Below are 14,781 nucleotides of genomic sequence, written 5' to 3'. Positions count from 1 at the left end.
TGATGATGTGATATGTGAGTCATCTTGATGAGTAATTATGCTTTAGTAAGAATATTGGTGTTAAGGTTTGTGATTCCCTATGCAAGTACAAAAGTCAATAGTCATGCAATGAAATTACATCCTACTTACGGTGCATTATTCGGTGTTATTTATGCTTAATGCTTGCTTATGAGATTATCTGTTTCTTAGTTGGTCGCTTCCCAATCTTTTGCTAGCCTTCATTTTGCACTAAGTATGATCACTAGTTGTGCATCCAAAAACCTTTAACCCAGTTTTGCCACATGAGTCCACTATATCTACCTATATGTGGTATTCTTTTGCCGTTCTAAGCAAATTTGCATGTGCCATCTCTAATTTTCAAAATAAACTTCTCTTTTGTGTGTTTGTTTCGCTCGTGGAGCGGTGAGGGGTGGCTAATATTTTCCATGCTAGACGTGTTATTCTCAAGATGAGTGTTTATTCACTTGTCATTGCACGAGAGTAAGGCAAAGGTATTATGGATGCCCAGTCCCGAAATGAAAAAAATTTGAATTTACTTTATGTTGTCAAATAATAAATTCCTTGGAAAGTGTTGGTATGGAGGGCAACCGTGGATATGGCTAGCCATAGAAAGTGAATGTATGGTGGAAAGAGGAATAAACTTTATTTTCTGTTTGGGAACCGCCTATGATATATCTATGCATGGAAAGTATTGGGAACTCTAAGTCGTTTTCGTTGGTGGGATGGATACACCTCACAAAATGTTTTTATCTCTAAGTTTTTTGCTTTGAGCTCTGGCACCTCTACAAATCCCTACTTCCCTCTGTGAAGGGCCTTTCTTTTACTTTATGCAATTTTTATTTTGAGTCTCCACCTTCTCTTATAAAAGCACCAACTAGGAGGCAATATGAGCGTACTTAACTATTGGGTGTAGCTAATATTCGAGTGTGTTTCATGAATGGATCAATGTTTGAGCATGATGGTGTCGGCATCCTGGGAACGGGGGTCCCCAGACTTGCCTGCCTGCGGCCCACGGCGTGGCTCTGCCAGCGGCCCCGTACGGCCCATCTTCACCAGCAAACACACAAGACCCTCACGAGGGGCCTAGCCTCGCGTGGCGGACGATGCAAGACCTCCTCGGGGGCGGCCTCACCAGGCTGGCTCGCGAGGGGCGGAGAGATCAAGGCAAGGGGCACCTCGCGAGGTTCCTGTGACGCAAGCCATGACAACCGAGGCTAGGCGGGCACCAGCGCGCACAGCGTCCTCGTTTCCTCTTTGGTGCTAAAGAGGAAAGCGCAGGAGAGGAGCCCTAAGGCATCAGGAAAAGGTTTCCATATCAGTGCAACAAAACCAAGACCAGTAGGACGGCAGGACGGAGGTCACCGTGGAGCCCGGGACGGCGTCACCACCAGAGCCTTTGGCAGGTGAAGACCACCTTTTGTCAGGATAGCTTATACTAGCTGTCCCCCTTCAAATTGGCCATTGTGGGATCCCTTCCCACCTAATATTTGGGAAGAGGACCCAGGCCTCTATATATAGGACTAGCCACCACCGCAGGGAGGCATCTCATCTTGGACTAGATCCATTCCACCAAGGCCACCACACAAGCCCCCCCTAGCTCAAGGACACCTCTCCTCAGGAGGCTGTTCTTCCCTTGTACTTGTTCATTCTCATTCCAAGAGGCAATCCACCACACCACACTTGAGTAGGGTATTACACCACATCGGTGGACTGAACCAGTATAAACCCTGTGTCCTTTGTTCTATGGGTTCGACGTGTTGAGCTTTGAGATTGCGGTGAGGGTGTGAGCTAGAGGGAAGAGAGATCTTCGTGCGCACCCCAGAGTTCGAACCTCAAGGCTTTTGCCGGAACCCTAAATCTGACATTTGGCATGCCAGGTAGGGTGCGCCGAAGCCTCTCTTCCATCAGCAGACCCGCCAACGCTCTGCAGCACCGATGTCCGGTGACCTGAGGGCCAACGCCGACCACTGGGCAGCCTGGCCAGCCCGGGCAGCGTCGACCGCCCAAGAAGACCTCAACTCCGTGCCTCAGGCGGCACGCGCGCCGCCAAACGCTGTGGAGCACGGGCGGCGCGACGCGGCTTGACGTTGTCCACCCTTACCCCTTAGCGTGTGCGGGTCATCGCAAGGGCCTCAAGCTATGCCGCGACGATGGTGCCGCACACCCAGCGGGAACAAGCGAACATGAGGGCCACACTCACAGTGGCACGGGAGCTATTGCGATGCCGACTGATGGAGAACGGCCGAGATGCATTGCTGGAGCGCGTCACCGAGCTATTGGACGCTGCAGCTAGGGGAGCGCCACCTTTCTGCTCCTTGCTTCCGCCTCAGGCTGCGGCCGGATCGCATGGCGGGCCTCGCCGCGCTCGCACGCCCCCAGGCGCACTAGGGGGTTTCGTCGACATCAGCGCAACCAGCGGCGCCGGACGCCCAACCGCACCTGTGTCATCCCCGATGGGCGCAGGCACGAGCGTCGCTACCCACGGCCCCGGCAGGATGCTGCCCTACCATCCTCAGAGCGATGCGCCGGGCCGGGCGGCGTGGAGCGCGGGGCACTTCCGCGAGGTTTTCGGGGTGACGGCTTCGGAGGCCTACATGCCTCGCATGATGGACCGGGAGTACACGCCGGAAGATGACCCTTGCTCGTTCCTCAAGCCAGGCTAGGAAGAGGAGGCGCTAGAAGTTGAGGCCTTCCACGAGCCACCCGGGAGCCTCGCCGACCATGCCGGTGACAACAGCTACAGGGTACCAATAATCTCTTAGGAGCAGGCTTACGCTAACCATGGGTCGCAAGTGGAGCAGGTCATAGTGGTGGACGACGGCCCCAGCATGGCAGTCCCCCTTCCACCACTTGGAGCACACTAGGGGCTGCAAGGAAGGAGCCGGGAGCAAGGCCCCTCCCCGCATCACACGGAGCAAGGCGTTGCCCAGAGGTAGGCCCTCTGCCTGGGAGGCATTGGTGAGCCTTCCCCCCAGCAGAGGACCCGTGGTCGCTGAGGGCGCCGCTAGCGTCCCCTTTGCCCCTTGGCATTGTCATGGTTTCTGGACGCCCCAACGGTGGTCGCGGGTGGCACAAGGCGGGGCCCTTGTCTGGCGATATGAAGAAAGGCTCACGCCTGTGAAGGTCTCCGCTCGTGACAGTCTCACGTACTAATAAGTGGGGCTGTACACGCCCTGGAGTCTCAGACTTGTAGCTTTTGATCTTGAATTTGAAGTCGCATTTCCATTGGCAATAGTGGGGGGCATCCTTTCTCGTTCGTGTTGATTTCATGAGTTTCTTGATTCGTGTTTTGTTTGAGGTTCGCGTCCGCTACCTCCCCCCTTCCGAGCACCTTGCGAGCGGGGGCTGGCAACGACATACACGAACTACGCGCACACCTTGCCATTAATGGCGCTCGCTTCTCGCGAGACCCTCTCTGGTGGAAAGGCAGACCTCTTAGGAAACCAAAACCTCGCGAGCTCGTGAGGGGACCCTCTCCGAAGGAATGCACGTCCACAGCTGCCAAGTCAGTTTGAAGCCCGGCTAAACCAAACTAAGTTACGGCATCAAGCCCGCAAGGGGGGTCGCGAGCACCCAAAAGCGCGCTTTAAGCCTAGTCTAAGGAATGAAGTGGTAGTCTATTTACATGAGGGGCTTCCCCTCTCCAAAATGCTCTTACATTGTGAGGGGCCGTACCCAAGCTTTTGTGTGCAGGTTCAAAATAAAAGGAGCGAGGGCTCAGCCGGACATATCGCTCGCCTCGTCTCCCGAATCGCTTTCGGACAGGCTGCTGGCACCGTCGTTGTCGCTGTCTTCACCGCCATCAGCCACACCGCCATCAACCACGCCGCCATCAACCACATCGCCCTCATCCGCTGCGACCACCACCGCGTCATCATCAAAAGAAAAGGCCCTAACTAGAGCATCCACATTGTCGTCCACCCAGTGCGCTAGGTTGACCCGGATGACCTCAGGCACTGGGGCAATTGTGGCGGCAAAATCAAAGTCAGGATTGGTGTTCAGGAGATGACTGAAGACGCGGGAGAATGTGCGCCCAAGAAGGCCTCAGCTCTTTTCATCCACAAGCTCGCGAGCCCTCTCAGCACGGCTCTCCAGGGGCGTCACAACATCAGTGAAGAAGCAAAGATGGCTGGCGTAATCATCGGTGTGGGGATGAGGGGCATGCTCATCGCAGATGGTACCAAGCGCCTGGTTGGCCTTCGTCCTGAGGTCCCGAAGCATGGGAGCGTGCTCGCGCAGTAGCGTCTGCCAGCAAAGTGCCTCCTTCCTGCTTTGCTGCATGAAGAACTCGGCGCTGGCAACCCGCTGCTGAAGAGAGAGCAGCTCGGCATGGGCGGATGCTAGCTCGGCCTGCACAAAGGTCAGAGCGGTCGAGGAGGCTTTCTCGCGCTATTCCGCTTCAACCAGTGCTGACTTGAGGGCAGTGGTCCTGCCCACAGCTTCGACTTCCACGAGCGCCAGCTTCAGGTCGTACCTGCCAACAAGGACCATGCGAGCCTCGGCCACCCGGCGGTCGACCTCCTCCTGAGCCTTGGCCTCACGCGCACCGACGACATCTTCTGCTTGGGCGTCCTCGTGCTCCCTCGTCTCCAACCGCTCGAGCTCGAGGCTACGCTCTGTGGCCTCCAGCATCAGTGCTTCTTCGCGCCTCAAGATCTCCTCCTCGTCGGACGATGCACCCTTCATCGACGCTAAGGCGGCTTTGCGCGCCTCCACCTGCTGCTCCAAGGAGGCGTTCAAGGCCTGGAGCTCCCGCCTGCGCTCCTCGGCAATCGCACAGCGACAGTCTGCCTCCCTGGCCTCCTCCAAGGCTCGGGCGCTGGCCTCGCGCGAGGTTGCCAAGGATGCCTCGGCCTTTGCATTGGCGTGCTCACGCTGAAGGCGCCCGAGGATGATAGCCACCTTTAGTTGATGCCACTCCTCCACAAGCCGCGCCACAAGGCGCGCATCAACATCCACGAGTTCTCCGCCAAGCCAGCTCATCGCGCCCATTGCCTCCTGAAAGAGCTCATGGCGGACGACACTCCGCTCGTGCAAACTTAAGCGCACGACTGGGTCCGTCGCCTGCAGCGGGGGCTGCCGACGGGGTCCAAAGCGGCTCACCCCCTTTCAGTAGGGGGCTGGGGGCTGGCGCCTCCTGGGTCACCGACCGGGCTTCGGTAGGGGCCTGTATGGGTTGAGGCCCGTTGCTCAAAGAAGAAGCCAGGATCGAAGTCATCCAGCCGTCGTCCATAACCAGAGGAGGAGCCCTTGGCACACTTGCCGCACCCCAGGCGAGGCCACGAAGGAGAGACGGCAAAGGCGCGGGCTCAAGGCGCCAGGCGCGTGTTTGCCTCTTTGGCCGACCTCGCGTCGGGTGTGACATGCTGGCTTGGGGCGCTCAAGGACAGGGAGGGATTCGAGGCAGGAGGAGGTTGCTTCCCGAGAGACTTTGCCGCCTTAGCAGAAGGGACCCTGAGGAGCCACAGTTAGGAGGGGAAGCAGCACTCGAGAAATTACGAAGATAAGGTACTCACTCGTCTATGGTGATATACTTCCTCTACTTCAACGGCCGGAAGGCATCACTACTGCAGCTTGGAGACCCTTTCCTCTTACGGAGCGCATCAAAGTCCAGATGGAGCTGGCCGAAGCCTTGGACGTGGCAACCACCGCAGGGCGCGGCTGGTGAGGCACCCAAGGAGACGACCTTGGGAGTGCTGGGCTGAGGGGATCTGAGGGAGTCTTGGATTAGGGGGTCCCCGAACAGCCGGACTATATCCTTTGGCCGGACTGTTGGACTATGAAGATACGAGATTGAAGACTTCGTCCCGTGTCCGGATGGGACTCTACTTGGCGTGGAAGGCAAGCTAGGCAATACAGATATGTATATCTCCTCCTTTGTAACCGACCTTGTGTAACCCTAGCCCCCTCCGGTGTCTATATAAACCAAAGGGTTTTAGTCCGTAGGACAACATACAATCATACCATAGGCTAGCTTCTAGGGTTTAGCCTCTCCGATCTCGTGGTAGATCAACTCTTGTACTACTCATATTATCAAGAATAATCAAGCAGGACATAGGGTTTTACCTCCATCAAGAGGGCCCGGACCTGGGTCAAACATCATGTCCCCTACCTCCTGTTACCATCCGCCTTAGACGCATAGTTCGGGACCCCCTACCCGAGATCCGCCGGTTTTGACACCAACATTGGTGCTTTCATTAAGAGTTCCTCTGTGTCATCGTCATTAGGCTGGATGGCTCCTTCGATCATCGATAGCGATGCAGTCCAGGGTGAGACTTTTCTCCCCGGACGGATCCTTGTATTCAGCGGCTTCGCACTGCGGGCCAACTCGCTTGGCCATCTAGAGCAGATCGAGAGTTACGCCCCTGGCCACCAGGTCAGGTTTGGAAGCTTAAACTACACGGCTGATATCCGTGGAGACTTGATCTTCGACGGATTCGAGCCCCTGCCTAGTGCGCCACACGGTCACGATGAGCATGATTTAGCCCTGCCATCAGACAGTGTCCAGGAGATCGCGCCGGCAACCACTCCGACCCTCAATTCGGAGCCAGATGCGCCATCCGTGGACTGGTGGATAGACCCCACCACGGAGGCCGCACTCTCATTGGCGATCGAGCCGAGCATCGACCTTACCCTTCACGAGAGTCATGACACCGAACTACCGGATTCTTCGCCGGCCACGGACTCCGAACCGCCTGTGTCCATGCCTATCAAATCCGACTGGGCGCCGATCATGGAGTTTACCTCCGCGGATATCTTTCAGCACTCGCCCTTTGGCGACATACTGAACTCATTAAGGTCTCTCTCCTTATCAGGAGAGTCCTGGCCGAACTATGTCTGGCAGGATTGGGATGCGGATGACGAAGAAATTCGCCGCCCACCCACCACCGAATTAGTAGCCACTGTCGACGATTTGACCGACATGCTCGACTTCGACTCCAAAGACATCGACGGCATGGACGACGATGCAGGAGGCGAACAAGAACCACTGCCCACAGGGCACTGGACAGCCACCTCGTCATATGACATATATATGGTGGACACACCCAAAGAAGGCAATGGCGACGGGACAGCGGAGGATGACCACTCCAAGAAGCAACCCAAGCGCCGACGTCAGCGGCGCCGCTCTAAGTCTCGCCAAAGCAAACGCGGTGACACCGGCACAGGAGATAATAGCACTCCGGACAGTGCCGAAGATGACAACAATCCCCTCCAGCAAGATTTAGGGCAGGAGGATGGAGAAGCCAGCCCTCCCGAGAGAGCGGCAGATGGAGAAGCGGAGGATGATAATTACATGCCTCCCTCCAAAGACGAGGCAAGCCTCGACGATGATGAATTCCTCATGCCTGAGGATCTCATCGAACAAGAGCGCTTGAAGCGCCGTCTTATAGACACGGCAAATAGCCTTAAGAAAAAGCAACAGCAGCTTCAAGCTGATCAAGATTTGCTTGCTGACAGATGGACTGAAGTCCTTGCGGCCGAGGAATATAAACTCGAACGCCCCTCCAAGAGATACCCAAAGCGCAGGTTGCTACCCCGACTGGAGGAGGAAGCACCAAAACCTACATCTCCAGCGTATGACGCGGCTGATCGGCCACCTCGTGGCCACGACAAAGAGGCATTCTAGCCAAAAGTTCAGCCCGCACCCCGACGCCACTCAAGTAAAAATGTCAAGACATGGGGAAATATGCCAGACCCGCGAGACGTATTGGAGGACAAAGCAAAACACGCAAGATCGATCCATGGATCACGAGGGCGCGCCACTGTGCGAGACGATAACCGCCACGCCGGATACAGTAAAAGTAAATCCGGCCAGGCCGAACACAGCGGGCAAGACTCATTTGAGATGCGTCGCGATATAGCCCAGTACAGAGGTGCCGCACACCCCCTATGTTTCATAGACGAAGTAATGGATCATCAAATCCCAGAGGGTTTCAAACCCGTAAATATAGAATCATACGACATCACAACAGATCCTGCGGTATGGATCGAGGACTTCCTCCTATACATCCACATGGCCCGTGGTGATGATCTACACGCCATCAAATACCTCCCACTTAAACTCAAAGGACCATCTCGGCATTGGCTCAATAGCCTGCCAGCAGAATCCGTTGGCTGTTGGGAAGATCTGGAAGCCACATTCCTTGAGAACTTCCAGGGCACTTATGTGTGACCACCAGATGCCGATGACTTGAGCCACATAATTCAGCATCCAGAGGAATCGGCCAGGCAATTCTGGACACGGTTCCTAACAAATAAAAATCAAATCGTCGATTGTCCGGATGCAGAGGCCCTAGCAGCTTTTAAGCACAACATCCGCGATGAGTGGCTCGCCCGGCACCTTGGCCAGGAAAAGCCGAAATCTATGGCAGCCCTCACGACACTCATGACCCGCTTTTGCGCGGGAGAAGACAGCTGGCTGGCTCGCAGCAATAACATATCAAAGAACAATGGTACTTCGATACCAAGGATGGCAATGGCAGGTCACGTCACAACAAACATAAGCGCCGCGTCAATAGCGATAATAATGAGGATACGACAGTCAATGCCGGATTCAGAGGCTCTAAACCCGGCCAGCAAAAAAAGCCATTCAAAAGAAGCACTCCGGGCCCGTCCAGTCTGGACCGTATACTCGATCGCCCGTGCCAAATACATGGCACCCCGACAAGCCAACCAACCACACCAATAGGGAATGTTGGGTGTTCAAGCAGGCCGGCAAGTTAAACACCGAAAATAAAGATAAGGGGCTACATAGCGATGACGAGGAGGAGCCCCAGCAGCCGAACAACGGATGACAGAAGAGGTTCCCCCCACAAGTGCGGACGATGAACATGATATACGCAACCCACATCCCCAAGAGGGAGCGGAAGCGTGCGCTAAGGGACGTATATGCATTGGAGCCAGTCGCCCCAAAGTTCAACCCATGGTCCTCTTGTCCGATCACCTTCGATCGCAGGGACCACCCCACTAGTATCCGTCATGGCAGATTCGCTGCACTGGTCCTAGACCCAATCATTGACGGATTTCACCTCACTCGATTCCTTATGGATGGCGGCAGCAGCCTGGACCTGCTTTATCAAGACACAACGTGCAAAATGGGTATAGACCCCTCAAGGATCAAACCCACAAAAACGACCTTCAAAGGCGTCATACCAGGTGTAGAGGCCCATTTCACAGGCTCAGTCACACTGGAAGTGGTCTTCGGATCCCCGAATAACTTCCGAAGCGAGGAGTTAATCTTCGATATAGTCCCGTTCCGCATTGGCTATCATGCACTGCTCGAGCGAACCGCATTTGCGAGATTTAATGCGGTATCGCATTATGCATACCTCAATCTCAAGATGCCAGGACCTCGGGGGGTCATCACAGTCAATGGAAACACAGAGCGCTCTCTCCGCACGGAGGAGCACACTGTGGCCCTCGCAGCAGAAGCGCAAAGCAACCTCTTAAGGCAATCCACCAGTTCGGTGATTCAAGACCCGGACACATTCAAGCGCACCTGGAGTAATCGGCAACAAGACCACCTGGCATGTTCCGAGCTCGCATAGCAATGCGGCCCCCACCCCAGTACCAGCCAAACGGCAAAATCCGTGCCCCGCGTACATAATAACGCATTGAAAATACCATGGGCACAGGTGGGGAGGGGGGCACGACTACGGCACACCCCAAGACGCGGCTCAACCACACTAGGGGCTTCCTGCCTTATTATTTTTTCTCTCTTTCAGGACTTTACTCTCCGGAAACCCCGTCCGACAGTATGTTTGCCGGACACACGATACAACAACCAAGGAGGCAGAAAGCTACGTCGCACCACTGAACTCCCAGGTGAATTCCGATAATGAGTGAAATACTTGCTTTAAATACCATTCATCAGCTTGCCCTTGGAGGGGACTTGTCAAATAATCCTACTTTCTGCTTATCGCACTACTTGTATCATTCTTCTTTAACGCACCTTTTTGAATAAACAATGCATAGCACTAGACTATTATGGCATTCTCTATTCTTCTTTTCTTATATATGTATATATATATGTTCATTCATGACATCCAGCACCCGTACACTCTGGTACGGCCCGTACGCTAGGGGCTTAAGCATACCCCATAACAAGCCGTGAGAAGTCCGAACACTTTCGACAGTGCGGCACCCCGAATTTATAGCATTATATGCATTAGCTCTGAATCATGTCTTGGGTCAATAGTTGGGTTTGCCCGGCTCCCATGTTTTGGTACCTTACGTTCCGCTATATCAGCTAAGGTAGCACTGGGAGAACTACTGCGATTGTGCCCCGGTTCAGCTGGGCTAAGCACCTCAGTAGAGAAAGCTAAAACTGACTGTCATGATAAGGCAAGAGCTGGTCGCTGTTTGAGAGGTTTCGAGTCCCTAAAGACTTATGCCGCCTAGAGCGAGGAGTCGGCTTTGTCCGGCTTAAAGGCGTGTATAGCGCCCCGAATTCAGCCTTCCAAATACTAGGGGCTTCGCCAAAATTTAAAATTATAGAATTCTATGGCTAAGTGAGCGTGATAAAGCATTATAGTCCGATTGCCTTGTTCATTGTGCTGAGCACCTCCCTCGAAGGACCCAAAAATGGGAAAAGGAGTGCTCAGGTTTATCCTGAACACCCCAGCACTCGTGGCATGGGGGCATAAGCCGACGACTAGCCATCTCTCAAATTTGATAAAGAGTCGAACAGAAGGTAATATTTTAAATACAAACAAGCGTTGCATAGCGCATATGAACAAGTTTTCATAATACAGGATCACACGAGCAAGTTCATTCAAAAATTACATCTTTTGCACACTCGTCCGCCACAAGACGGGCACCCTTCAGGACACCCTCATAATACATTTCGGGGTGGCGATGCTCCTTTCCCTACGGCGGTCCCTCCTTCACCAGCTTCTCAGTGTCCATCTTGGCCCAGTGCACCTTCGCACGGGCAAAGGCCCGGCGTGCACCCTCGATGCAGACGGACCGCTTTATGGCCTCCAGCCATGGGCAGGCATCCATAAGCCGCCTCACCAGGCCAAAGTAGCTATTGGGAAGGGAGTTGTCAGGCCACATCCGGACTATAAGGCCCCTCATGGCCCGTTCGGACGCCTTGTGCAGCTCGACCAGTTGCTTCAGCTGGTCGCTCATAGGCATCGGGTGTTCGGTCCCAGTATACTGAGACCAGAACAGCTTCTCCGTCGAGCTTCCCTCCTCGTCCTGGTAAAACTTCGCGGCATCCGACACGCTGCGGGGCAAATCTGCGAATGCTCCTGAAGAGCTTCGGACTCGGGTAAGTAACAAGTAATTTACTTTCACATGCTTGCTTTGCATATTGAATGCCTTACCCGCCGCTATCTTCCTCATCGCCTCAATCTCCTGGAGGGCCTTTTGGGCTTCAGCCTTGGCATTCTTTGCGCTCTCGAGGGACGCGGCAAGCTCAGACTCTCGCGTCTTCGAGTCAAGCTCCAACGCCTCGTGCTTCGTCACGAGAGCTTGGAGCTCTTGCTGCACCTCGCCCACCCGTGCCTCTTGCTTTTCCCGCTCGGTGCGCTCCTTGGCCGCTTTGTCTTCGGCCTCGGACAACGCTTGCTTTAGGGTCGCTGAGGGAGTCCTGGATTAGGGGGTGTTCGGATAGCCGAACTATACCTTCAGCCGGACTCCTGGACTATGAAGATACAAGATTGAAGACTCTGTCCCGTGTCCGGAAGGGACTTTCCTTAGCGTGGAAGGCAAGCTTGAAGATACGGATGTTCAGATCTCCTACCATTATAACCGACTCTATGTAACCCTAACCCTCTCCGGTGTCTATATAAACCGGAGGGTTCTAGTCCGTAGGACAACATACACATCAACAATCATACCATAGGCTAGCTTCTAGGGTTTAGCCTCTCTGATCTCGTGGTAGATCAACTCTTGTAATACCCATATCATCAATATTAATCAAGCAGGACATGGGTTTTACCTCCATCGAGAGGGCCCGAACCTGGGTAAAACTTCGTGTCCCCTGCCTCCTGTTACCATCCGGCCTAGACGCACAGTTCGGGACCCCCTACCCGAGATCCGCCGGTTTTGACACCGACAGGAGCCCTAAGCCGCTTCATCTCCCGCCTGGGAGAAAAGGCCCTTCCCCTTTACCGCCTCCTTCGGCGCACCGAACACTTCAAATGGACGGACGCAGCCACGGCCGGACTCGACGAAATAAAAGCCATACTGGCAACAAACCCAGTCCTGGCCGCGCCAAACACCGGCGAACTAATGCTATTGTACATCGCAGCAACACATCAGGTTGTAAGCGCAGTGCTCGTCGTCGAACGAGAAGCGGACGGACACAAATTCCCCCTTCAAAGGCCTGTCTATTATGTGTCCACTGTCCTCACTCCCTGCAAATCAAGGTACCCGCATTATCAAAAGATTGCGTACGCGGTGTTCATGGCATCCTGGAAGCTACGACACTACTTTCAAGAGTGTTCAATAACAGTAGCCTCAGAAGTACCACTTAACGACATTATTAACAACCGTGACGCAACGGGCCGGATTGCGAAATGGGCCATCGAGCTCCTCTCATTCGACATAACTTATAAGCCACGACGAGCCATCAAGTCACAAGTTTTGGCCGATTTCGTCGCAGAATGGACGGAGGCCGAACTCCCTAAAGAGTACGGCACATATTCAAATTGGATCATGCATTTCGATGGCTCCAAAATGTTGGCCGGACTGGGGGCTGGTGTCGTTTTGACGTCCCCCACAGGAGACACAGTTCAATACATACTACAGATTCTGTACACGGACTCCAACAACGCAGCCGAATATGAGGCCCTTCTACATGGTCTCCGGATGGCAGTATCCATGGGCATCCAACGCCTTGAGGTGCGCGGGGACTCGAACCTCGCAATATCCCAAATAAACGGAGACTTCGATGCCAAGGATCCGAAAATGGCAGCTTATCGCAACGCCGTCCTAAAAATGTCAGCTCGGTTTGAGGGGCTTGAATTTCACCATATAGCCCGGGAAAATAATCAGGCGGCCGATGTCCTGGCACGCATCGGCACAAAACGCGATGTAGTCCCCCCCAACATCTTCTTGGAAAGGCTTTTTAAGGCATCCGTGGCATGGGAAGGGGAGCCGAACAATAACAGCTCGGACCCAACCACACCACCCGACTCCGAACATTCTGACACAATCGGTGGCTCTGCCATTGAAGTAACACCTTCAGCCCACGTAATAATGTCCTCGGTAAGAGAAGGAAGGACCTTAGCGCCCTTGAACAACACCCTCCAGATGTCTTTATGCATCGTGTCGAAGAGCTTGCTTAGAGTCTGGTGCCGGGCCGGGTCGAACTCCCATAAGTTGGAATCTCGTTGTTGACACGGGAGGATCCGGCGGAAGAGCATGACCTGGACTATGTTGACAAGCTTAAGTTTCTTGCTTATCATGTTCCGGATACACTTTTGGAGTCCGTCCAGCTCCACCGATGAACCCCAGGACAGGCCCTTCTCTTTCCAGGAAGTGAGCCGCATGGAGATTCCGGATCGAAACTCGGGGGCCGCCACAAGTTGGTGTCGCGCGGCTCGGTGATGTAGAACCACCCCGATTGCCACCCCTTTATGGTCTCCACGAAGGAGCCCTCGAGCCATATAACGTTGGGCATTTTGCCCACCATGGCTCCGCCGCATTCCGCTTGTTGGCTGCCCACCACCTTCGGCTTGATATTGAAGGTCTTCAGCCACAGGCCGAAGTGGGGCCGGATGCGGAGGAAAGCCTCGCACACGATGATGAATGCCGAGATGTTGAGGATGAAATTCGGGGCCAGATCATGAAAGTCCCGCCCATAATAGAACATGAGGCCGCGGACGAAGTGGGGGAGGAAAACCTCCCTTTCGTGAGGTTCCGTGGTAGGGACGACCTGCCCCGCGGCTGGCACCCGGTGCGTGATATCCGCGGCTAAGTATCCGGCTCCACGTAACTTTTTGATGTGCCCCTCCATGACGGAGGAGGCCATCCACTTGCCTCTCGCTCCGGACATGTTTGGAGAGAGTTGAGGAGGAGGATGCAGACTTGTGCGTTGGAGCTCGAGTGCGCGAGAATGGATGTGCAAGGAGGGAGAAGGCGTGGGAAGAAAAAAGGTGAGATCTTATCCCTTTATAAGGGCGGACTAAACTATGCGCCCCCACTAGCCTGGTAAAACTCGCTTATCCCCCAAGCGCCGTAATTGATGGCGCGGTTGGGTTACCCACGTCCGTATTGATGAGAATCCCGTAATAAGGGGAACACGATCTCTGCTTTGACAAGACGTGTCAAGAAACCGCCTTGTGTTATGTGCGGGGCTGGTTAAAGAAAAACGGTTCGAATAATTACCAGGCCGTGGCGTGATGTCATGCTGCCAAAACATGTCAGCAGATTAGATTTGTGGTAATATTATTCTCTCTACGGTGGTATGTGGAACTTATTTTGCAGGGTCAGACACTATCCTTGTATTCAAATTCTTCCGTGGTGTATTTGGAGGAGGAACCCGCCTTGTAATGCCGAAGACAACATTGCGCGCCGGACTCATCGTCATTGAAGCCTGGTTCAGGGGCTACTGAGGGAGTCCTGGATTAGGGGGTCCCCGGATAGCCGGACTGTTGGACTATGAAGATACGAGATTGAAGACTTCGTCCCGTGTCCGGATGGGACTCTACTTGGCGTGGAAGGCAAGCTAGGAAATACGGATATGTATATCTCCTCCTTTGTAACCGACCTTGTATAACCCTAGCCACCTCCGGTGTCTATATAAACCAGAGGGTTTTAGTCCGTAGG

The sequence above is a fragment of the Triticum urartu genome, chromosome 5A, assembly GCF_056163025.1.
Source record: "Triticum urartu cultivar PI428250 chromosome 5A, HENAU_Tu73, whole genome shotgun sequence".
Taxonomy (NCBI): domain Eukaryota; kingdom Viridiplantae; phylum Streptophyta; class Magnoliopsida; order Poales; family Poaceae; genus Triticum; species Triticum urartu.
Note: the sequence above shows the minus strand (reverse complement) of the source record.